Genomic DNA, 26538 nt, shown 5'->3' with positions numbered 1-26538 from the left:
AATTTGCTCCAATAGCATTATCTCGCATATTTGGAAGTGACGTTAGTGTCACTGTAGAGATAGATTTTCTGCTGATCTCGCTCCTCAATCAACCCAGCCAAACACATTGGGTGGTCATTTACACATTTATGATAGCTACGATAAATGCTATTATACAAGTCATACCTTCAGACTAGGGTTGCCAACCCACCAGTGTTGGCCTGACATCTCCAGAATTAAAGATTCAGAACAACCATGGGGAAATGGCATTAAAAAGAATTGTATGTTGTTTCCATTTTCTTTGAGCCCTTTCATTTATTAGTTGTAAAAATATTGGAGATGGGAAAATTATCTGTTTGACTGACAATCAAAAATCATCCAAATTGAGTAATAAAGAATCGGTTCACTTTACACTTGGGGAAGGCGTTGCGTTATAAGTGTGATGGAATACTCTCCACTTGCCTGGATGAGTGCAGCTCCAACAACACTCAAGAAGCTCGACACCATCTAGGACAAAGCAGCCCGCTTGATTGGCACCCCATCCACCACCTTAAACATTTACTCCCTCCACCACCGGCGTACCGTGGCTGCAGTGTGTACTGCAGCAACTCGCCAAGGCTTCTTCAGCAGCACCTCCCAAACCCGCAACCTCTTCCACCTAGAAGGACAAGGGCAGCAAGCGCATGGGAGCACCACCACCTCCAAGTTCCCCTCCAAGCCACACACCATCCTGACTTAGAAGTATATCGCCGATCCTTCATCGTCGCTGGGTCAAAATCCTGGAACTCCCTCCCTAACAGCACTGTGGGAGTACCTTCACCACACGGACTGCAGCGGTTCAAGAAGGCAGCTCACCACCACCTTCTCAAGGGCAATTAGGGATGGGAATAAATGCTGGCACTGCCAGCGACGCCCACATCCCATATACGAATAAAAAAAAACAAGGATGGACGCGTTGGGCGACCAATGGTGGGAGTGTTGGGGGTGGGGCGGTTGGAGGCGAGATATCATGTGATGAAACCTTCAGGAATATGCACAACCAGAGTAGCAACCCTACTGCAGGCCAATACACTGACAAAAACCAGATCATCGGAAACATGGAGGTATTTTTGAGCAAAAAAGTGACAAACTCAGTGAAATGTAGAGCTGGGTTTACTTTATTACACTGGGACTCGCAAAGAGAGGTTGCGTTTTTACAAGAAATATCAGGACCTACGTGAAGTCTAGAATGGCTGGACCACAATTCACTGTCCCTTCCCGTCCCCACCTGTACCTCAATATTAGCAATATTCTTTCTGACAGAAAAACAGTTCGAGGGACAGAGAACATGGTTGGCTTCATTAAGGAAGGCCGGTGACAAGTTCAGAAAGAGAAAAGCAGAGTCGAGCAGGCACTCAGGGTCATAACTAAGGTTGTCAATTTGTTTGGACATAGCCCAGCAGGTTTCATTACATGACCTCCTGCCTATAACCGCCCCACCCAGTCAAACAGCCTTTTCTCCCATTCCTAATATTTTTATAACCAATCAAAAGTGTTCAAAGAAAATCAATAAAGCAAATAATTTCTTTTAATGCTCCTATGATTTTTCTCCTGGCTTGCATGCAACAAGGTCGAGGACATTGAACTTTAATTCCTGGAGCTCCAGGGCAGTACTGGAGTGTTGGTTTCAACATCTGCCTGGAGCAGGCGCAAAGTCGGTGAAGCAGCTGCACTGCCCGGCCTGCCCACAGCCAGCTTCAGGAGACCATTCGCGAACCGTTCTCGACTTCTGGCCTCATTCAAATGCCGCTGGCCAGCTGCGGGTGCGAAGCGGGTGCCTGACTGCTGAGGTGGGTAATCAGCTGGCTCCCACGCAGGTCGAGCCTGGTGCGGACGGCAGGGTGGGGGTAAAGAGCGCGATCCCTGTGGAGGGTGGGTGGGGCAAGCATGGGGCAGCTACAGCCCGCAATATTTTTGTGGAGCTAGGAGGAGAACTCCTGCTCTTTCTGCCCCCTCAAAAATTCTCCTCCCAAAACTTCTGGGCCTCCGCCCATTTGCACCGGAAAACTGCAAATGGGGTCCTAGAGAAACGCTATTTGCATAATTAAATAGCCTCCTTGCGCTGGAAGCAGGTGGACATGCTGCCTGCCCACGGAGAGGCACATCCGAAAAATGCATCGGGCAAGCCTTGGGTCTCAATAAGGTGCCCGCCAGATTTTCAATTGCCGAATGCCCATTTTTCAGGCAAGATAAAGGCAGTCGGCAGTTCGAAAATTGTCCCCTTGATGTTTTTTTGTTTGTTTATTGTGGTAAACCACTGTTGTTGTTGTTGTTATTACACACTGTTGTACCTATGCATGCCTCAACATGTCTCGGCTGGCTCCACCCACACAGGCCCAGGTATAAAGGTGATTGACCTGCAGCCCCCTGCCTTCTTGGAACCCAGTCAACCACGAGAGGCATGCTCTGTTCTTTGCTAATAAAAGCCTTTAGTTACTCTCTTAACTCTCAGTCTTTTATGAGTAATTGATAGCGCATCAATTTTATTAGCAAAAACAAAATGTCGACATTTGCTGAACAGCAGGCTGCTGCACCAAACGCTGAACAGCAGGCTGCTGCACCAAACGCTGAGCAACAGGAGCTGCTGCGAGCCCTCAGACCAACATGCCTGGACCTAGACCCGCAAGAAGCAGGTTCGGCTACCAAATTCGCGCATTGGCTGCGTTGCTTCGAGACCTACCTGCAAGCCTCAACTGTGACCCTGGACGAAAACAAGTTGGAAATCCTGGCCTCAAAGGTGAGCCACCAAGTTTATACAATAATCCAGGACGCGACGACCTACACGGCGGCTATCGGTCTGCTAAAAGGGCAATACGCACGCCCGGTAAATACGGTCTATGCCCGGCACCTCTTAAGATCCCGCAGACAGCAGCCCGGGGAATCGGTGGAGGCCTTCCTACGGGCACTACGGATACTCGGCCGAGACTGCGATTGCAAAGAAGCATCAGCCGCAGCACACACGGAGGGACTGATCCGAGATGCTTTCGTTGCGGGTCTAAGGTCCGACTACTCCCGGCAGAGACTGTTGGAAAAGGGAGAAATGGACCTGAGAAAGGCAGTGTCCCTCGCGCTCTCGCTCGACGCGGCCCACAGGAATATGGACGCCTTCTCCCCTAACCGCTCCGCAACGTGGACGCCACAACCTTGGGTCATGGGACCGCCACCTTCAACTGCTGCTGCGATGTCCAAGGCACAGAAATGTTATTTTTGTGGCCAGGCAAAACACCCCAGAGCACGCTGCCCGGCGAGAAACGCTACCTGCTCCGGCTGCGGGAAGAAAGGACACTATGTCAGCACCTGCAAAGGTAAAACCGCTAACGCCAGCAGCGCCGCGTGCGAACCGTGGGGGCAGCCATCTTGTCCGCCATCTCGGACGTCTCCAACTTCAACCACGGGGGACCCGGACTCAACCACCGCCTCATCTGACGACCACATCGACTCGCTCGACCATACGCTGGCCTCCGTGATGCTGGACCAATCTCTCCCTCATCAACTGTCCAGGTCCATGATGGACATTAAGGTAAACGGCCGCGCCACTACCTGCCTTTTTGACAGCGGGAGCACGGAAAGCTTTATCCACCCCGACACGGTGCGCAGTTACTCTCTCCCGGTCCTGCCGACGCGACATCGGATCTCTTTGGCTTCCAAAGCCCAGTCAGCGGACGTCGGTGGCTACTGTGTAGTGACCCTTTCAGTAAGGGGCACAGAATACAAAAATTTTAAACTCCTGGTCCTGCCCCATCTTTGCGCTGCCGTTCTACTGGGGTTGGATTTTCAGTGCAACCTTAAGAGTGTCACATTAGCGTACGACGGACCCCTCCCCCCACTCACAGTCTGCAGCCAGCAGCTTTTAAATCGCCCGCCGCGCACCACTTGCAGCCTCTCCACCCTTAAAGTCCCCCCCCCTCCTTGTTCGCTAACCTCACCCGCGACTGTAAGCCCATCGCTACCAAAAGCAGGCGTTACAGTGCTGGGGATAGGAGCTTCATTAAATCCGAGGTAGCAAGACTCCTGAAGGAAGGGATTATTGAAAGTAGCACCAGCCCATGGCGAGCACAAGTGGTGGTAGTGAAGACTGGCGAAAAACAGCGCCTAGTTATTGACTACAGCCAGACGATCAATCGCTACACCCAGCTAGATGCATACCCACTCCCCCGCATATCTGACATGGTCAATCAGATAGCACAATACCGGGTGTTCTCGACGATTGATCTGAAGTCGGCATACCACCAGCTCCCCATCAGGGCTGAGGACCGCCAGTACACAGCTTTTGAAGCTGACGGTCGTCTCTACCACTTCCTCAGAGTTCCCTTCGGCGTCACCAACGGGGTTTCAGTCTTCCAACGGGAGATGGACCGGATGGTCGACCAGAACGCGCTCCAGGCCACTTTCCCCTATCTAGACAACGTCACCATCTGCGGCCGCGACCAGCAGGACCATGATGTTAATCTAGAGAAATTCCTCCGTACGGCCCAGCGGCTGAACCTAACATACAACAAGGACAAATGTATGTTTCGTACCAAGCGCCTTGCCATTCTTGGCTGTGTAGTGGAGAACGGAGTCATCGGCCCCGACCCCGACAGGATGCGCCCCCTTATGGAGCTCCCCCTCCCCCACTGCCAAAAAGCACTGAAGAGATGCCTAGGGTTTTTCTCGTACTATGCTCAGTGGGTGCCCAACTATGCGGACAAAGCCAGACCCCTCATCAAGTCCACCTCCTTCCCCCTGACAGCAGAGGCCTGTGCAGCCTTCACTCTCATAAAAGGAGATATTGCGAAGGCCACAATGCACGCAGTGGATGAGTCCATCCCTTTCCAAGTGGAGAGCGACGCATCCGACTTTGCCCTAGCTGCAACCCTTAACCAGGCGGGGAGACCCGTGGCCTTTTTCTCAAGGACCCTCCAGGGTCCCGAGATTCGACACTCCTCTGTCGAAAAGGAGGCCCAGGCCATTGTGGAAGCTGTGCGACATTGGAGGCATTACCTGGCCGGAAAACGATTTACCCTGCTCACTGACCAGCGTTCAGTAGCTTTTATGTTTAATAATAAGCAGAGGGGCAAAATCAAGAACGACAAGATCTTGAGGTGGAGAATCGAACTCTCCACCTACAATTACGATATCTTGTACCGGCCCGGGAAACTCAATGAGCCCCCAGATGCCCTATCACGTGGTACATGCGCCAACGCGCAGGTCGATAGACTGAAGACCCTCCACAATGACCTCTGCCACCCGGGGGTCACCAGGTTTTTTCACTTCATCAAATCCCGTAACCTGCCCTACTCCATCGAGGTCAGGACCATGACCAGGAACTGCCAAATCTGTGCCGAGTGCAAACCGCATTTTTATAGGCCAGGCAGAGCAAGCCTGATCAAAGCCACGCGCCCCTTTGAACGGCTGAGCATCGATTTTAAAGGGCCCCTCCCCTCCTCCGACCGCAATGTGTACTTCCTCAACATAATTGATGAGTACTCCCGTTTCCCGTTTGCCATCCCTTGCTCAGACATGACCAGTACCACGGTCATTAAATGTCTGAATGACCTCTTCGTCTTGTTCGGTTTCCCTAGCTATATTCATAGCGACAGGGGCTCATCCTTTATGAGCGACGAACTCCGGCAGTACCTGCTCTCGAGAGGTATCGCTACAAGCAGGACCACCAGCTACAACCCCCGGGGGAATGGCCAGGTGGAAAGGGAGAATGCGACGGTCTGGAAGGCAGTCCTTTTAAACTTGAAATCTAAGGGCCTTCCGACCTCTCGCTGGCAGGAATTCCTCCCTGCGGCGCTCCATTCCATTCGGTCACTGCTCTGTACAGCCACCAATGCTACCCCTCACGAGAGAATGTTCTCCTTCCCCAGGAAGTCCACATCGGGGATCTCGTTACCAACATGGCTGACTTCTCCAGGACCCGTCCTATTGCGGAAGCACGTGAGGTCCCATAAGACGGACCCCCTGGTCGAGAGGGTGAGCCTCCTCCATGCCAACCCTCAGTATGCTTACGTGGTGTACCCGGACGGGCGGGAGGACACAGTCTCCATACGAGACCTCGCACCTTCGGGTGCTCCCGAAACACCCCCCTCGCCATCCACCACTACCCACGCCTACCACCAGTACGCTTACGTAGCGTACCCGGACGGGCGGGAGGACACAGCCCCCACACGAGATCTTGCACCTTTGGGTGCCCCTGAAACACTACCATTGCCATCCACCACTACCCACAACCCAACCCCGCTAGACGGCATGCCGCAGCCCCAGGACCCGTCATTGACCACCCAACCACTCAATGAGACGCCAGACTCAACGTTGGATGCTGCACCATCACCGCCGCCACCACGACGATCAGGACGGCATACAAGGCCACCTGATAGACTTACTTACACGAACCTTTAGTACACTTCACCCCGCCGGACTCAATTTTAAACAAGGGGTGAATGTGGTAAACCACTGTTGTTGTTGTTGTTGTTGTTATTACACACTGTTGTACCTATGCATGCCTCAACATGTCTCGGCTGGCTCCACCCACACAGGCCCAGGTATAAAGGTGATTGACCTGCAGCCCCCTGCCTTCTTGGAACCCAGTCAACCACGAGAGGCATGCTCTGTTCTTTGCTAATAAAAGCCTTTAGTTACTCTCTTAACTCTCAGTCTTTTATGAGTAATTGATAGCACATCATTTATTACAACCAACGGCTGTGCAGCAGGGCAGTAGATAGGAAGGGTGGAACAGTGGTAGACATTTTGGTTCTGAATCCCAGTGCTAGCTTTACATGCCAGGAGTCTACAGGAGTCCAAATGTGCACCACCCACTCCTGAGCTGATTTTCATTTACATCAGTGGTAGCTCGGAGCGGAGAGCTAGGAGAATTCATATTCAATCTGCTTTTAGCTTTTTCCCTTCCAGCCTCCTCCCCAAAGCCTGTTTGCCCTCGTCAGGGTTCCTGGGACCACAGGCATTACTGTCTCCTCAGGAAAACACATCCCCATGACCACCAATCCAAAACAAGCCTCCATTCTCTGTTGCAAGCAGTCCAACAACAATGTTCGGGAAGGGTGGTGTTTTTCAATTATAACTATTTGTGAAACATTTGTTTAGTATTTAGCAAAACAGCAAATTCCAACGTTATACATTCTTATGGCTACTTTTAGTTTTTGATGGTATACAGGATGGCATCTAATAGGAACATAGGAATATAGGAATTATTAGAGGAAAGAAGACTACCATCCTGGTAGTCGCATGATCGCATAGAGTTGCTGACTAATCATAGCACTCAATCTCTGTCAAATCGATCTACAATAGACCCAGATATGACATGAGGAAAACCCCAGTGGTGGAGAGCTTTGGGCACCATAGGTCCAAAGTCACCTTTTTCCTCCCAAGGCCCTTTTATATTCTAATTCTGTTATTGACAATAGCTCTAAATTGGCAGCATCACCATACTTCAATGAGGCAGCCAGAGAAGTAGAAAAACCACCTGGAACATGACACAAATGACGGACAGGAAAAGACCGTCTGATCCATCCAGCCTATCCAACACAGTCGTGACGCCTTGTTTGCACAATTCAGACACTCCCATCCTACCCGGAGCCATTCTGGGAGAGGCAAGAAAAGATAAAAACCCAGGACAATTGGGGGGGTGGGGGGGGGTTTGCGGGGAACTGTGAAATTCCCCAGCGATCCCATTAGGCAATGGAAACAAGTCCAGGAGATCACATTGTCCCTGACTTACAGCACAGGAAGAGGCAATATTTTGGCTTCTCCTCAGTCGGCAGCACTGCCGCCGGTGCTGTCCTGGCCACAAGCCATCACCGCAGTTTTTTATTGTATCACTAGCCTATACGAACATTCCCAAAGCATCGGGGGAAGGTCCAGTGGGTAGAAATCGAAGTTGCAATCACAAATTCTCAAACAAGCTGTGTGTGAAATGTTATTCGAGTATAATACATAGGAACTCTTTTGTTTAAACAGTAACATAAAAACTGACTGTAAAAGCTTTTATAGATATGTGAAGAGAAAAAGATTGGTGAAGTCAAGCGTAGGTCCCTTACAGTCAGAATCAGGGGAATTTATAATGGGAAACAAAGAAATGGCAGACCAACTAAATTCATACTTTGGTTCTGTCTTCACAAAGGAGGACACAAATAACCTCCCAGAGATGCCGGGGAACATAGGGCCTGATGAAAGGGTGGAACTGAAAGAAATCAGTATTTGTAGGGAAATGGTGTTAGGAAAATTGATGGGACTGAAGGCCGATAAATCCCCAGGGCCTGATAATCTACATCCCAGGGTACTTAAGGAAGTGGCCCTAGAAATAGTAGATGCATTGCTGGTCATCTTCCAGAACTCGATAGACTCTGGAACAGTACCCATGGATTGGAGGGTAGCTAATGTTACCCCACTATTCAAAAAAGGTGGTAGAGAAAAAGCGGGGAATTATAGACCGGTAAGCCTGACATCAGTAGTGGGGAAAATGCTAGAATCTATTATAAAAGATGTAATAGCAGAGCACTTGGTAAGCAGTGACAGGATCGAACAAAGTCAACATGGATTTACAAAATGTAAATCATGCTTGACTAATCTACTGGAATTTTTTGAGGATGTAACTGGTAAAATAGATAAGGGAGAACCAGTGGATGTGGTGTATTTGGACTTTCAGAAGGCTTTTGATAAGGTCCCGCATAAGAGATTAGCGTGCAAAATTAAGGCACATGGGATTGGGGGCAAGGTATTGACTTGGATAGAGAACTGGTTGGCGGACAGAAAGCAAAGAGTTGGAATAAACGGGTCGTTTTCCGAGTGGCAGGCAGTGACTAGTGGGGTACCGCAAGGATCGGTCCCAGCTGTTCACAATATATATTAATGATCTGGACAATGGAATTGGATGTAATATCTCCAAATTTGCAGATGACACAAAGCTGGGTGGGAGGGTAAGCTGTGAGGAGGATGTCGTGAAACTCCAGTACGATTTGGACAGATTGGGTGATTGGGCAGGAACATGGCAAATGCACTATAATGTGGATAAATGTGAGGTTATCCACTTTGGTGGCAAAAACAGGAAGGCAGATTATTATTTGAATGGCAATAGATTGGGAGAAGGGGAAGTGCAAAGAGACCTGGGTGTTCTTGTGCACCAGTCGCTGAAGGTAAGCATGCAGGTGCAGCAGGCGGTTAAGACAAATGGTATGTTGGCCTTCGTAGCAAGAGGGTTCGAGTACAGGAACAAGGATGTCTTGCTACAGTTGTATAGGGCCTTGGTGAGACCGCACCTTGAGTATTGTGTGCAGTTTTGGTCGCCTTACCTGAGGAAGGACGTTCTTGCCACGGAAGGAGTGCAGCGAAGATTCACCAGGCTGATACCTGGGATGGCAGGAATGACGTACGAGGAGAGATTGTGTCGATTGGGCTTATACTCACTGGAGTTTAGAAGAATGAGAGGGGATCTCATCGAAACCTATAAAATTCTGTTAGGCCTGGACAGACTAGATGCAGGAAGGATGTTTATGATGGCTGGGGAGTCCAGAACCAGGGGTCATAGTCTAAGGATAAGGGGTAAGCCATTTAGGACTGAAATGAGGAGGAATTTCTTCACCCAGAGAGTGGTGAACCTGTGGAATTCTCTGCCACAGAGGGCGGTGAAGGCCGGTTCATTAAATATATTCAAAAAAAAGTTGGATATATTTCTTAAGGCTAAAGGGATCAAGGGATATGGGGAGAAGGCAGAGACAGGGTACTGAATTTGGATGATCAGCCATGATCTCATTGAATGGCGGAGCAGGCTCGAAGGGCCGAATGGTCTACTCCTGCTCCTATCTTCTATGTTTCTATGTAAACAAGGCAGCTAAGGCCCACTATAAAGAGAGGCTGACATTTATATAGCACCTTTCACGACCTCAGGACATCCCAAAGTGCTTTTGAAGTGTAGTCCCTATTGTAATTTTAAAAACGCATCAGCCAATTTATGCACAGCATGGTCCCACAAACAGCAATGACATAAGTGACCAGATAATCTGTTGGTTGAGAGATAAATATTGAACAGGACACTTGGAAGAATTCCCCATCTCTTCTTCGAAATAGTGCCGTGGGATATTTTACGTCCACCTGAGAGGACAGACAGGGCCTCGGTTTAGCGTCTCATCTGAAAGACGGCTCCTCTGATAGTGCAGCACTCCCTCAGTAGTTCACTGGAGTGCCAGCCTACATTATGTGTTCAGGTCTATGGAGTGGGGCTTGAAACTATGACCTTCTGAATCAACGGCGAGAGTGCTGCCATTGAGACATGGCCAACACCAATTAGATAGTTGCTTGATAAAAGGGTAATATAAAAGGGTGTGGGGAGTGAGCAGGAGGGTGGGATTAGACTAAGTAGCTCATATGGAGAAAAAAAGTGGTGCTGACTTGATAGACCAAAAGGCCTGTTCCTGTTGTAATAATTCTATAATTTGGAGTTTGGTCACTGCAGTTGAGTACATTTGCTTATTTAGGAGGAGGAAGGGAATATCGAAGTATGAGTCATCCTAAACTGCTGATGTGCAAGTCAATTTTTCACATGTGTTTTCACCTGCACTTAACGAAGGGAGAAACCAGGGTCATAGAGTATATTAGAAATCTTTTCTCTTCACACAATGTCCATGCTTTCAGCTAACACCACTACAGTGTAGCAAACAGTGAGGATATAAAACTTTTAAGAGCCTCCGGGACTCCTTGTTAAAAAGGCGGGAATCCTATTAAATGTTGTTTTGGCTTCAAGGAAATAGGTCCCCACCAAGAGGCCCAATTATTGCTCAGCCCGTGCTATCAAATAAAAATATAATGAGAAAAAGAATGGAATTTTTCTGGCGTCTGCAAGACATGCTGTGCACTTCAAACTGCTATGCACGGAAATACCTTCAGCAGTGTGTCCTCCAATACACAACTTTTCAAATAGCTTCTGGACTCAATCGCCCTCCACACCTGTCTCTGAATCTGGATATCAGTTCGTTGATGCCAGGCTTGACTACCTCTTGGATAAGTCTACAGCTTCCCTCTGTGCCTCACCTGGCATCCTCCGACGGTCCCATCAAGGCACTCATTGTTGCCTCCTTATGAGCAGCAACCCCAACTGCCCCATCCTACATTCTCACCGACCTTCCCGTCCAGCGCACCCGCTGGGGGCTAATTTTACCAACCTCCTTCCCGTCTCATTCACCCTTCTTAGTGCTGACCCTATGGACTCTGCCAGCGGATCAGCTGTTAGTCCTCTCCACATCTCCCTCTAGAATATCCGTTCACTTGTGAACAAGGCCCTTGCCAGCCATGAGCTTATTGTGAATGATTGCATGGACATTATGGCCTTGATGAAAACTTGGCTGACAGGTAATGACACCTTCCCCCTAAATGAAGCCTCCTCACCTGGTTATATTTTCCACCACTTGCCCCGCCCAGACTGCCGCGGTGGCGGTGTGGCCCTTATCACCAAATCACACCTTGGTCTGCCCCCTTCTCCTTCTTTGAGCATCTCACCTTGTTCCACTCCTCTCGCCTTTCATTTAAAATCCTCAATCTCTACTGCCCACCCACCATGCCACGTTTCTCACTGAGATATCGTCACTGCTTTCCTCCCTCAGCCTCTGCACAGAGCGATTTCTCATCCTTGGTGATTTCAACCTTCATCTCAGCCGTGGCTCAGTGGGTAGCACTCTCACCTCCGAGTCAGAAGGTTGTGGGTTCCTCCTTGTGTAATGGCAGAACCAGAAGGACTGCGTGACATATCATCCCGATCACATCATGCAGCAGACACTATTTACCATTGCTCAGTGGTAGCATTCTCACCTCTGAGTCAGAAGGCTGTCGGTTCAAGTCCCCCTCCAGAAACTTGAGCGCAAAAGTCGAGGCTGACACTCCAGTGCAGTGCTGAGTGAGTGCTGCACTGTCGGAGGTGCCATCTTTCAGATGAGACATTAAACCGAGCACTGCTGCTCTCTCAGATGGACTTAAAAGATCCCATGGCACTATTTCAAAGAAGAGCAGGGGAGTTATCTTCGGTGTCCTGGCCAATATTTATCTGTATATCAACATAACAAAAAAAATTATCTGGTCATTATCGCATTGCTGTTTGTGGGAGCTTGCTGTGCGCAATTGGCTGCCACATTTCCTACATTACAACAGTGACTACACTTCAAATGTACTTCATTGGCTGTAAAGCGCTTTGGGGCATCCTGAGGTTTTGAAAGGTGCTATATAAATGGAAATTTTTCTTTCTACTCATCATGCTCTCTCTCCTCTGAGGTCACTGCCCTCCTAGCCTCCCTTAATCTCTCCCTCCATATAAACTCACTTACCCATATTCACAGCATCCCCGTGACCTTGCCATCTCATGTGTCCTCCCTACTCCCTTAGCGCCAAACACAGCTAAGGCCATCTCCGATTACTTCCTTGCATCCCTCTCCACCTCCAACAATGCAGCACTCCCTCAGTACTGCACCAGAGTGTCAGCCTAGATCATGTTCTCAAGTCTCTGGGTGAGATACTTGAACCCACAACCTTCTGACTCAGAGACAAGACTACCAACTGAGCCATGGCTGACAGATTTACATGGGCCAGGAGATTCACCGCTTACAGTCCTAACATCTCTCGACTTTTATAGCAATTTTTTTTGCAGCCCTTTACATATGTTCCTGTTAAAAATAAATCTGACAGTGCAATCAAATTAAAATGTCAGATTATCAGAAAGGGTTAGGAGGAAAGTGCTGTATTGGATTTCGTGTGCAGCTATTTTTGAAGGAATTTCTATTTCATGAGCTGATTTTTTATAAAAAGAAAACTGGATCAGTTTTTTTCAGTGTAACCTTTGGTTCCCAACTGGCCATATTTCTGTCTTAAAGGGGCAATATCCATGGAAAAATGTTGAGGGAAAATCAATTTATTGAGGGGAAGAAGAGGTATGAAGAAAAAAAAGCAATCAGAGGTCATTTAAGTAAATAATGGCCAACATTTATTGTCCATTGTTCCATGTCTAGAAATCGTAGAGCAGGAGCTTTATAACTCGTACAAAAAATTGTCAACGTCTGCCTGCCAGATACAGGCCAACGTAACAGTTTAGAGCTGTGCAACACCCCATGGTTTTTCTGTGGAAATTGCTACTTAAGGAGAGTCTGCCACACCTCTGTTCCTAATAAACAGCATCGACTGGTTTGCAGCAGCAAGGCAATCTATCAGGCTGCACCTGCTGCAACCGTGTGTTTGTAATGTGGCTTGGGGACTGACGTTATCGAAACTGTACTCAGGCACAAGTGAAGGATGTGGGCAGACAAGTACACAAATGTAGTCTGGCTATTCATAGCAACAATGACACATGCTGGGAAAAAGAGAGATAAAAAAACCCACAGATAAATGGGACCTTAGAGGTCGCACCGGTTTCACAACTTAGGAAGTCATATGTGCCTGATGGGGTTACCAAACCTCCAGGATTGACCTGGAGTCTCCAGGAATTGAAGGTTAATCTCCAGGACACTGCTGCAAGCAACGTGGGAGAAAAATCATCGGAGTGTTGAAAAAAAGGTTTTTTCATTTTCTTCCAACACTTTCGCTTATTAGTTATAAAAATATTGGCGATGGGGAAAAAAGGCTGTTGACTGAGAGTCAAGAATCATCCAATTGGTTAATAAAGAGTCTGTTTGTTTCTCAATTGGCCTGGGAAGGCCATGCACTGTGAGGATGGACATGTTGGGTGACCAATGCCGGGAGCATGGGGAGGCAGGTTGGTTTGAGGCAGGAGGTCACATGATGAAATCTCCAGGAATATTTCCAACCAGAGTTGGAAACCCTAGTGCCTGAGCATGCGGTAATGCAAAGGATTGCAACATTGAGCTGCCTCTCTGTATCGTTGCTGAGCTGAAACTATTTCTGTGATGTACAAAATTAAGTGCCTGCATTGGACTTCTCTGAGGGGAGGAGGGGAAGGGGAGAATCTGTCCTTCCTCCCCAACACACAAACTAAGAAGGTCAATCTTCCAAATGGATTACTCACATTCTCCTACATTGGTATTGTAAATAATAATTTGCGTTAATCATTTTGGAGTCTCGACAGCATCTATTTGCGAGTACATACCACATGAATGGTTTCCTGTTGCTTGCACATGTAAAGACGATTACCATCTTGTCAGATATAAAATCTTCATCTACTGCTGACTATCAATTGTAGTGATAATCCTGTCCTAGTGGGTGTTATTTCCCGATCACAATACCAACTCCTGCTTACCTCAGTCTAACGTTTTGCGGTTCAAACTGAATCATTACCGGTTTCAGAATGACATCGTTTACAAAAAATTGTATGAAATGCACCTTGCGTATCCTTTTATTCTTGCTGTTTGTTCCTCAAAACAATGGGCCGGATTTTCCGACCCCCACGGGTGCGCATGCGCTGAAAACCAGCACTTGCGATCTCTTGACAGATCATCCACCTGCCCGGGAAAAGTGCCTCTGCGGGTGGAGAGTTGCACTTTTTCCACAACCTCCGCCCGCTGAAAGGTCAAAGAATTCTTACGCCTGGCGTAAGGCCTGCTTTTACCAGCTTAAGAGTGTGGTAAAATAGAAAAATTAAATTTGATAACAAATTTATAAATTAAAAATACTCTTCAAAAAGTTACGTTTATTTTTAGCCCCATAAAAACATTAAATTTTTTATTTCAAAAAATGTAATCATTTAAAAAATATTTAATTAAATGGAATTTTAATTATGTAATTAAAAAAACATTATTTAATGTTTTAGTGTGTTTTTAAATGTGATCCTCATTCGTACTTTTGACAGTTCTGTCCCTATAGACCTGTCAAAAGTATGAAGGGGTGTTCCCTTCTTTGATTGGTTCGCCTGGCCCACCTGAGCCCAGGGCCGCTTGCGAACCGCATGCACCCCTGGGATCACGTGGGCCTCTGCCCGCGCGGACCCGAGAGGCCCAGGATTGGAAGCCTCGGGATCTACAGAAGCAGCAGGTAGGTTCGTAGATTTTTTTCCGATCGGAGGCATCCGCCCGAAGGAAGCCTCCGATAGGAAATTCAGGGCCAACAAATGTTGCAGGTTTACCAGAGCTCGGGGGAAGGTGAATCTCCCAGAGTATTTTACATTGTCCTCTCAATCATTTATGGTACATAAACCTTGAAATACACCACCTGCCATTAATCCTTCTTGTCTGAGTAATTTTGTTAATGTTAGCAAGCTGCACTCGCGCACAGCAGCAGGTATAAGTAAGCGAGCTGTGTCTGTGTCTTCATGTTAATGGACAAATTCAGAGGGCAGGTGTTAAATGTGTCAGGAAGATGAAGAGCCACTTACCATTGCAGTTGCTCAGCTGTTTAGTGACATTCCTAATCCAACCGCTTCTCATTCATAAAATCCTGCATAAAAATAAAAACATCAGAGAATCAGGAGAAGATTTCCTGTCAACGCCAAGTTGGCTCTTATGAGGAAGTTGCTGTACACAATGAAATCATTATCTCTAAGAAGGCAGCACCCCAGTTGCAGGCCCTGGGATTCTACACTCCCTCCCAGGCCCTGGATCCCCCTTCTCAGGCTTGCCTCCATCTCCTTCCAGCCCACCGCCTATGTACCAGGGGAGAGTTTCTAAACCCAGGACACAGTGTGCATGTGGAGTGTGTAAGTGGTGTATGCTCCGATGAAGCACCCTCGCCAATTTGATTACATTAAACCTGGATACGGAAGCAGGTCCTAAAGCCCTCACAGGTCCCGATATAACAGAGACAATGGGCTCGATTTTCAATGGGCCGTGGAGGTGGGATTGGAGGCGTGTGGGGGGGTTAAAATCACGAAATCAGGGCTCCTGATCCCATCCCGCACCCAACTCGCCTCCATGCCAGTTTCAAAGGAGGCGGGTACCCGCCCCGCACTGGGACCCGCCTATCCGAGGCGGGAAGGGATTAGTGTCAATTAACTGCCTGTAAACAGCTAGTTAACAGCCAGTTTTTAGACTAATCCCTATTTTTAATGCTGAAGTGTGGGAATCCCAACGGCTCCAAACCACGCCAAGTTTGTGAGGCGGGCCGTCGGGTTGAAGGACTTGGAGGGGTCGAGATGTCAGTGTTCAGGTGAGTGATGTGTGCATGAGTGCAAAGGTAAATGTGTTTGGTGTGTCTAAAGTGTTCAAAGAAGTTTAAATGACCTTTTCTTACCTTTTCAGCCTTCCTTCCTTTAGGTCTCGGGAGTCCCTCATCTCACCGGCACAGAAAGCAGAATGGTTGCGAAATGTCAAAAGTGACAGCCTTCAACTTTCTGTGCAGGAGAGATTTCTAACTGAGTCTGTGGAGAAGGACTCAGGTTAGAAGTAAGACTGTCAGTGTTTGACAGCTTCAAACAGCTGTGAAACGCTGATATTTCATCTGTCAAAACCTCTTGACAGATGAAATTTCAGTCTGTGACATCACCGGTTGCCGGGTGGCCCTTAATTGGCCTGCTGAGGCTGCTCGGTGGGCTCAACAAGGTCAATCAAGTTAAAATCGCGTAGATTGGCCACATCTCGATGGAGGCGGGACTACAACCCCAAAAGTTGTAGTCCCGCCTCCTACATGAAAATCCAGCCCATTAGGTGCAGATGGAGGCCAGGAGACCTGTTCCTGACAACACGATTATCCTCAGGCTGAACCTAAAGGGTCTGTTTGACCAAATACAGTAACACCATGCCAAATTTGAGGCTGAGTCCGTCATTGTAAAAAACAATTCCAGGCATGCTGTGATGAAAATGGGTTTTACAAATGAGTGTACAAAGTGTGATTTTTAGCACATAAAATTACATAGCATTATTTTAAAAGGATTTTTCCACTCCAGCCTTGGGATAAAGTTAAGGGCCCCGGGTCATCTCAAAAGGACGGGATAACCATGTGGGGTGAACTTGATAATAACGGAGAGCGTCCTTGCTCACTACTGCAGCAGTAACCTTGGTGTTTTACATTATACAGGAGGATGACATTTCGGAAGCCCTCCAAAGTACTGTAAATATGAGTGAAATTGTGTTCCCACTGCATCTTTGAGATAACTGAGCATTCTGCTTGCAAACAGGCCATTTGTGTTTTTCTTCCTCACTCCAACCTACATTTTTCCCCCCCTCCTCTCCAAAGGTGCTTACTTATGTTGGGATACTGAGAACGGAAGCTAAAGCCAGTTTGACAGGAGATGCATGTCCTCAGCTTAATAACTGGTCATTCATTGACTGAGCGCAGTCTAATGAGGTAACTGTGAAGGGAGGAAGAGCTGTCAGATGAGTACTTCGAATGTTTAAAACCATACAGTCAAGATCTACTGCAAAGGTAGACTATTATAACGGCTTGTCATGACATTGAGGGTCATTAGGGAGCAAGACCAAGGGTTGCATTCATCCACAAGGGCCTGCAATTATACAAAAATGATCCTATATCAACCACCCGTTGTCTAATGTCTGTTGCAAATCATGTTTGAAAGAGTTTGTCTAGACTGTCCAGTCCCATACACTCCCTCAAGTCTGAAGACAGAATTATACAGAGTTGGTATGTGGCTATAGTAGGGTTCCAGCTACATACAGGTTTGGAATGCTGCTGGATTGCGCTGCTCAGATAGAAGGTATTAATGACCCAGTTCACTGAAAGTGGATTCTGCACTGTGTTGCTTGATTAATGGTAGAGTGGCAGGGGTGGATGGTATTTGTGTCAAATTAGAGCATGACATTGATAATGGTCTTGGAAATCAGTGTGCATCACTGCTGACAGCCAAGGCAAAATGCAACCTACCCCACAACAAACGTGAGGATACATTCTGGGACTTATGCTAAACAGGGGATGCATGTCCTCTGCTTAATAACTGGGCAAATACCAGGCAGTCCAGGCTGCTTTGCTGGACAACAGATGGTACAACAGCTCTCACAGATACTTTAGCACCCTTCCATAAAACAGGGCCAACTAGCACAACTGGAACGACGGAAGAGAGGAACACCTCTTTCCAAAACCATGCAAGGATCAATGACCACTATCTGTCCAACTCCCTTCCACATGAGCCACACACAGCAGACAACCCACCCCAATCCACCGATAGACAATGCCATCCAAGCGCATGCAGCCTTACCAAATATTCAATGTATCTCTCTGTGCAAGATACCAAAATACAATCTGATCAAAATGTAAAATGATTGAGCCTGATAAGTGAATGAGTGGAAAAAAAGCTCTTCTGCAAGTTTTGTTTTCCTGAAAAAGTAAACAACCGAAGAAGTTTCTGCAACTGTACTTCCTGTCATCTCATTTCATTATTGGCATGGTCAGGTGGGGACAAAGATGTCTGATGTGTTGTAATGCTCTAGGATGGGTACTGGATTGAAAGATGTATCCTTTATTTAAAGGCTGGACGAAGGAGTTAAGGCAGTGGTGACAAAGGTAGACTGTGTTAAACAGAAGAGGAGATTTCAGTGATCAGTTGTGCTCTGATATCCTTACAGTAGTCACTAAGGAGTCTTCAGAGTGACAGTCATTGTGATGCTGTCCCCCATTTAGTTCTGTCTTCAAAGCAGCCAGGGGCCCTGTTCCCAGGAATGCCCAAGTCCAGGCCTTTTTAGATGGAGAAGTTGTGCAGGGCACAGCAGATTCCAACAAGGTGGGATGCTTGGAGCTTACTGCAGACCCTCTCCCGACCTGTCAAGACAGCAAGCACGCCCCTTTAAGACCCCAATGGTCCTCTCAATGAACATTGTGTTAGAGGTCTGTGCCTCGTTCCAGCTCTTCTCTGCTGCTATTTGGGTCACTCTTAGTTTGGTCATTATTCTTGGGAGCAGGGAATACATCTCGTCACCAGCAAGCCAGCCGGTGACCTGATTTTCTTCCTTGCTGAGCTCAGGGAGAGCCGAATTCCGAAGAATTAATTTATCATGACATTTTCCAGCAGATCTCGTGTTGAAATGCAGGATTCCCTTTGAATATTGTCACACACAATCTGTACATTGAGGGATTGGAAGCCCTTTCTGAGGAAGTTGAGGGGTTAACCACGGGAGCTCGTAAAGTTACGTGAATGCCATCTATTGCACCCTGAGGAGGTCAGCAATGCCCGTATCTCACTGCTGCTTTTGCTGTGATGGATTCCCCTGCTCACCTGTAAAGTGTCAGCTGTGACTCAGTGGTAGTACTCGCATCTCCGAGTCACAGGTCATGGGCTCAAGTCCCACTCCAGAGACAGGAGCACAAAATCTAGGCTGACACAGTGCAGTACTGAGGGAGAGCTGTGCTGTTGGAAATGTCATCTTTCGGATGAGATATTAAAACAAACTTGCATTTATATAGTGCCTTTCATGACCTCAGGATGTTCCAAAGCACTTTACAGCCAATGAAGTATTTTTGAGGTGTAGTCACCGTTGTAATGTGGAAAACGCGGCAGCTAATTTACACATAGCAAACTCCCACAAGCTGGAAAGTGATAATGACCAGATAATCTGTTTTAGTGATACTGATTGAGGGATAAATGTTGGCCAGGATACTGGGGAGAACTCCCATCTTTATCTACGAAATAGTGCCATGGGATCTTTTACATCTAAATGAGAGGGCGGATGGGGACTCAGTATAACATCTCATCCGAAAGACGGCACCTACCAACAGTGCAGCACTCCCTCAGTACTGCACTGGATGTTGTGCTCAAGTCTCTGGAGTGGGACTCTGAATCCACAACCTTCTGATTCAGAGGCAAGAGTGGTACCACTGAGCCACATGGCTGACACCGTGGACGTTATAGGTGGTGGGGACTGCAACACACAGCCACTGTGAGGTATTGTGATGTAACATGGACTGTCCCAAACCATGTGACCACTTACTCCATGCCTTTACGGACATCCTACTGTAGATGATGTCCAAGAGTAAAAGGGGGGAATTTTAACCCCCAAGGACGGATAGGTTGGGGGTGGGTGGAAAGGTAAAAATATTAAAATTCTCAAATCTGACCCCAACTCACCTTGAACCCACCCACATTCGGTTTTAACAGAGACGGGTCAGAGGAGTGAGCGATCCACCCACTTTCAGGAGGTGGGTCGGTCACTTAAATCTTTTAAAGAAGGAGCGTATCTCCTTTTCAATAGTATTTATATTTTTAACTCTTGGACACCGGGATTCCCGGGCCTTGGGAATCCTGGCAGGTAAAAGGAGGCAAGAAAGGCCAGATCCATGAGGTAAGTACCTATATAACACTGTTTGTGGGCCAGGAGCAGTAGTGCCTCCCCATGCTCAACAAGTTGGACCCCTGTGATTGGCTGACCCCCAACACCCATGATCAGCTGACACCCCCCACGATGTCCAACTCCTCTCAATGTACAGCCCCACCTGTGACAGCCAACCTCCTCCCCGATATCCGACCATCTTTGCGATGTTAGACTTAACTGACATTCGCTCCCCGGCAGCTTTCCCGACAGGCCTATCAATCAGGCTGGCTGTCGGGTAGGAAGCCGGTTGACAAAATTTAAAAGATGTCCTGCAGTTAATTTCTGCAGGACGTGCGGGAAACCCATATTTCCGGGTTTCTCGTCCGTAAATCCTCGACCCCGCTCTCTTCCCAGCCCCGAATAAATATCGGAGCTAAAATGTCTTGGGCTTCCTATTGGATTTCTCGGCACCATCTCTGTGTCTAAACCATCAGATTGAATCCAGGCGCTCAAAACTGAGAAGCAAAACCATCTGGACACAATGAGTGCTTTCACTGCTGGATGAAATCAGCGTACTTTTCTTGTTACTCTTGATGCGTGCGATTCTGAGGCACAGTGGCTGTAACTTCAATGTGTGGGTTAACTTAAAAGTCCGGATATAAACAGGGCTTAAAGGCACTCTGTCTTCAAAGCATTTGGCCAACTTTCTCCCTCCCCCTTGCATAGGAGCAGAACCAGAAGGGCTGTGTGACACATCATCCCGATCGCATCATACAGCAGAAACTATTTACCGTGGCTCAGTGGTAGCACCCTCGCCTCTGAGTCAGAAGGTTTGTGGGTTCACGTCCCCCTCCAGCGACTTTAAGCACAAAAGTCTAGACTGACACATTAGATCGCTGCAGAGGGAGTGCTGCACTGATCGGTAAGTGCCATCTTTCAGATGAGATGTTAAACCAAGGCCCTATTTGCCCTCTCAGGTGGACGTAAAAGATCCCATGGTCCTCTTTTGAAAGAGAGCTGGGGAGTTCTGGCCAATATTTATCCCTCAACCAACATTACTAAAACAGATTATCTACTCATTATCACATTGCTGTTTGTAGGACCTTGCTGTGCGCAAGTTGACTGCCACATTTCCTACATTACAACAGTGACTACACTTCAAAAGTACTTCACTGACTTTGGGACATCCTGAGGTCATGAAAGGTGCTGGAGCAATGATCTTTCTTTCCTCTTTTTTTTACACATTGAGTGTTCATAAGCAAATCAACTAAAAAGCCTTGCCTCGCATCATAGAACACGAAGGAGCATTGAAATTAGTCAATAGGTAGAGCCGACGTATTTACTGTGGGCTTTAGCATGTCAGATCTGACTTGAAAACAAAAATAACACAAGTTATTTGCTGAAAATCGCCAGAGATATTAAGTGCTGTGTCTGTGCAGAAGTGTGTGACAATGTTTTCCCCTTATTTGGGAAAGGAGACAGAATTTGTCATTTTCCTCACAATGATGGCACTCATAAGTGAGGTGGTGCTGTTTTGATGCAATCACGCTGAATACTTGTAAATCTGTAAAACCTTTGTATCTCCTCTGTATACAAAGTTAGTGGCTCCTGTTGGTCTATATTGTTTCTTGCTGAAGCTGAGCAGAGAGAGCCCTCTTAAAGGAGATGCACAATTAATTCACAATTTAGACATGCATAACATTTCTTCTTATCTCTTAAAGGATATATTTTATACCCCCTAAGGATATACTTCAATACATTTTCTGGGTAGCTCAATTAATTCACATGGAGTGGTTGAGGCGAATAGCATAGATGCATTTAAGGGAAAGCTAAATAAGCACAGGAGGGGAAAAGGAATAGAAGGATATGCTGATATGGTGAGATGAAGTAAATAAGAATGGGAGGAAGCTCGTGTGGAGCATAAGCACTGGCATAGACCTGTTGCGCCGAATGGCCTGATTCTGTGCTGTAAATTGTATGTAATTCTATGATCGCCACACTCAGTCAGGGTCAGGTGCAAACACAGGTATGATGATGAACCTATTACATCTGGCGCTTATCCACTATCTGCCACTGAAGTGGCTCCAGCCACTGCAAAACCGCATACAGCTGATCTTCTGCGTAATACCTGGCCCTGCAGTGAAGAACTACGAATCTGTGTATTGAAAGAAAGCTGAGCGTAAGCCGGCTGCACTAAAAGCTGGTGTGTCGATGTAGTGTGCCACAGGGTGAGAGGATGTGGGTTCTGACCCGCAGGTTGCCCTGCGCCAATTCCCATTCTCAATCACGGCTGTGAAGAGAAGCTGCCAAACAGAAGAAGGCGCTCTATCAAGAGTGACGCACATTAGCTGGTTTCCTGCATACCTCCTACTGGTTGGCTCAAGAGCAACACTGACAGAGGCACCCTCGATGGCGCGGCGAAGTGGAAACCTAGAGAGGGCTAGGGAGGTCAATTTTAAAATGGAGGAGGAGGCCCATTTCAAGTGACAGAGACTGCATTTATTGTGGGGTATTTTTCTAAATCAGGTTCTCCCTTTATAACTCCCTGCAAATACCAGTGTCAATATAGTTCATCAGTAAGTTGGTAAACAGTAAGTGATGATCAATAGCACTATCAATTATCATTATCATAGATTCTTACAGCACAGAAGGAGGCCATTCGGTCCATCGTGCCAGTGATGTCTCTTTGTAAGAACTATCCAATTAGTCCCACTCCCCTGCTCTTATGCGCCATAGCCACATCTGGATATTCAAGTAATTTGTTTACATTGCACCTCTTTCTAAACTGAGAAAGACGCAGTTCACTGAAACCAGGATGCAAGAGTGTGCGGGGGAAGAGAGCTACGATGCAGTTGAATCAAATGCAGGCGTCTTTCATAGACACACACTCGAGCATAGTCTTTTTGATGTTTCTGCTCAAAACTTCTGCTAAAATATACTCTGCACCTCACATCACTCCTACACTACCATTTTCAAACTGAATCCTTTTATATATGCCTTAATCTCAGTGTCGTGGGAGAGCTGTCTTCCATTCAGGTTCATTTGTTGTGCTGTTCTCTGTGAGATCTGATAAAGAGTCAAGATGGGCATGATTCTCAAATTGAAAACTGCATCGCTTTAAGTGTAATTTTTAATCTCTGCCCCACTTAATTTTTTCCCCATCTCTCCCGAAGGTGGTGACTCAAGTCAAGGTTCAAGCATCAGCGTTTCAGCTGCCAATGGTACCTCAACAACAACAACAACAACTTGTATTTATATAGTGCCTTTAACATAGGAAAACGTCCCAAGGTGCTTCACAGGAGTATTAAAAGACACGTAAGGAGAAATTAGGGCAGGTGACCAAAAGTTTGGTCAAAGAGACAGGTTTTAAGGAGCGTTTTAAAGGATGAGAGAGAGGTAGCGAGGACCTGTTCTCCACAAGGGGACCGTAGACAGCAGGTCTCAGGGCATCTCAGGCAAGCCTGATCCTGTCCTTACCTGTGTCCAGACCCACTCAGCTTCCATTGGAGGTTACCAGATGGAGATCGGAAACAGGTGCTCTTGTTGATGTTTCCCCTTCCTAGCCAGAGGACGCACTGAGGCCAATTGTGGTCCTGTTACCCTGGCTAAGGTCAGCTAATTTAGGAATCCTTATCAACCTGTATGGTTCAGTATCGCATCAAGCAGATTCTTACTTAATGGACAATGGGCAATATTTATCCCTCAACCAACATCACTACAACAGATGATTGGGTCATTATCACATTGCTGTTTGTGGGAGCTTGCTGTACGCAAACTGGATGCTACATTTCCTACATTACAACAGTGACAACACTTTAATTGGCTGTAAAGTGCTTTGGGACGTCCTGCGGTTGTGAAAGGCGCTCTATAAATGCAAGTCTTTCTTTCTTTAGACAAACAAGTTAGCAGAAGCTCTGGGTGTCACTCACTATCTCCAATTATGAGCTGGACTAAAATATCCGCTTCTTGATTTGACTATCCAGCTGTGAAATGCAGAACAAGTTCATCATTAGCGACATCATTAACAAGCAAAAGTCAGACTGTCTTTTAACTCAATTTTTGCCAGCGTTTGTCCATTTTTGGAACTGTAAGCATACTGAGAGCAGCACCGAAGGTGCTGCAATGTCTAATGGCACCTTGCTTGTCTTTGCTTTCACAAAAATTAGCAGAGAGGAAGATAAGCTCTTTATTTCTAGATGGTTTCCACCACAATCCAAGAAACGGCAGCTGCAAAAAGAACTGTGTGCATGAAAGCACTTGGTTTTGAAATAAAAGCGTAACCACTATTTCCAATGTAGAGTTTAAAGCACACTGCATTTGGTTTGAGGCCTAAACATGTTCCTTGGCCAAGATGAGGCAGGGAACATACAGATCTTCTTAAATCTGCTGAAGGGTGGTTTGTGTCTGAGCTTTGGCAGTCCAGTGGGAGGGGAGTACACCAGATGCTTGGTGGTCTTGTGGCAGGATTAGGCATCATGTTGCTGATGTTCCAGTGGTTTGTATGAATTTGTACCCTGGCATTCTCCTGGTTGGGGTTCCTCTGTGTTCCCCAGTGGCTTAGCTGTGCAGAGGAAGCATCCGATCCCCAGTGGTCTAGCGCTGAAGGACGTGACAATGTTTACTGGTTTCTTTTCACTTCAGAATCAGCTAAAAACGTTCACGCCATTCCCGGAGCTGAAACACAACTCTCACAGAAATGGTCACAATTTACATTGGAGTTGCCTACCATCCAGGATTGTCCTGGAGTCTCCAGGAATTAAAGACTAATCTCCTGGACACTGCTACAACCAACCAGAGAGAAAACTCAGAGGGGCATTAAAAAAAGTGCTTTTTAAATTTTCTTTGAACATTCTTGTTTACTAGTTATAAAAAGCTGTTTGACTGACAGTCCCGAGTCATCCAATCGGGCCGACTCCACCTCTGCCTCAGCTCATCTGCTGCTGAAATCCTCAGCCGTGCTTTTATTACCTCGAAACTCGACTATTCCAATGCTCTCCTGGCAGGTGTCCCATCTTCCACCCTCCAAAAACTTGAGCTCATCCAAAACTCTGCTGCCCGTATCCTAACTCGCACCAAGTCCCGTTCACCCATCACCCCAGTGCTCGCTGACCTACATTGGCTCCCGGTCCGGCAACACCTCAATTTTAAAATTCTCATCCTTTTTTTTCAAATCCCTCCATGGCCTCGCCCCTCCCTATCTCTGTAACCTCCTCCAGCCCTACAATGCTCCAAGATCTCTGCGCGCCTCTTCAATCACTCCACCACTGGCAGCTGTGCTTTCAGCTGCCTAGGCCCTAAGCTCTGGAATTCCCTCCGTAAACCTCTCCGCCTCACTCTCCTCTTTTACGACACTCCTTAAAACCTATGTCTTTGGCCAAGCTTTTGGTCATCTGTCCAAATATCTCCTTATGTGGCTCGGTGTCAAATTTTGTTTGATAATGCTCCTGTGAAGCGCCTTGGGACATTTTACTACTTTAAAGACGCCATGTAAATGCAAGTCGTTGTTGTAACAAAGAGTCTTCTAGCTTTCCAACCGCTGTGGGAAGGCGGAGCACTGCAAGGAAGGATATGTCGGGCGACCAATAGCTGGAGCGTGGGGGCAGGGTGGTTTTGGGTGGGAGGACATGTAATGAAACTTCCAGGAATAAGTCGAACCAGAGTTGGCAACCCTAATTTGCAGTGAAGTAACCAGCAACATTCTCTTTGGAGTCCCAATTAATTCCTTTATTGGAATGATTGGAGGATATGTAATTTGGTTTTACAATTAAGTGCCAGAGCCTTCAGGCTCCAGAGCCTTATGTCAGTGATTGCAGTTCTGCAGACCGCGAATGTCTGTGGAGTGCACGTGTCTCAACAACAGCGCTCTTTCAGAAAATACAGCTGCTTCTAATGACTGCTTGTCACTTTGAACAGGTCAGCTGATAATGTTTTGCTATAATACTAAATAAGAGCCATTTAACTTTATTGCAGTTTCAATTGGGTACCAAGTCCCGTTCACCCATCACCCATGTGCTCGCTGACCTACATTGGCTCCCGGCTCAGCAATGCCTCAAATTTAATATTCTCATCCTTGGGCTTAAATCCCTCTATGGCTTCACCTCTCCCTCTCTCTGTAACCTCCTCCAGCCCTACTAATCTCCAAGATCGTTGCATTCCTCCAATTCTGGCCTCTCGTCCATCCCCAATTTCCTTCGCCCCCACCATTGGCGACCGTGCTTTCAGCCGTCTAGGCCCTAAGCTCTGGAATTCCCTCCCTAAACCTCTCCACCTCTCTATTCCTTTAAGGCACTCCTTAAAATCTACCTCTTTGTCTAAGCTTTTGGTCCTATTATCTCTTTATGTGGCTCGGTGTCAATATTTGTCTGATTTCACTCCTGTGAAGCGCCTTGGGATGTTTTAC

The 26538-nt window shown here is 47.1% G+C and overlaps 1 long non-coding RNA gene across 8 annotated transcripts in view; it reads right to left on the bottom strand.

Annotated features, from left to right (window-relative positions):
- The window catches only part of LOC147117716 (uncharacterized), a 698822-nt gene that overhangs the window by 328944 nt on the left and 343340 nt on the right, over positions 1-26538 (bottom strand). For all 8 annotated transcript variants that reach the window (XR_015078510.1, XR_015078511.1, XR_015078515.1 and 5 more), the window contains one exon: positions 15320-15381. This is a non-coding gene — a long non-coding RNA (uncharacterized LOC147117716). The remainder of the gene's footprint in view (positions 1-15319; positions 15382-26538) is intronic.

This window comes from Somniosus microcephalus, chromosome 5 (assembly GCF_052327205.1).
Source record: "Somniosus microcephalus isolate GS21.2 chromosome 5, FLI_Smic_1.0, whole genome shotgun sequence".
In the NCBI taxonomy this organism is placed as follows: domain Eukaryota; kingdom Metazoa; phylum Chordata; class Chondrichthyes; order Squaliformes; family Somniosidae; genus Somniosus; species Somniosus microcephalus.
The sequence above is the reverse complement of the archived record's forward strand: the minus strand, read 5'-3'. Positions and strand labels throughout refer to the sequence as shown.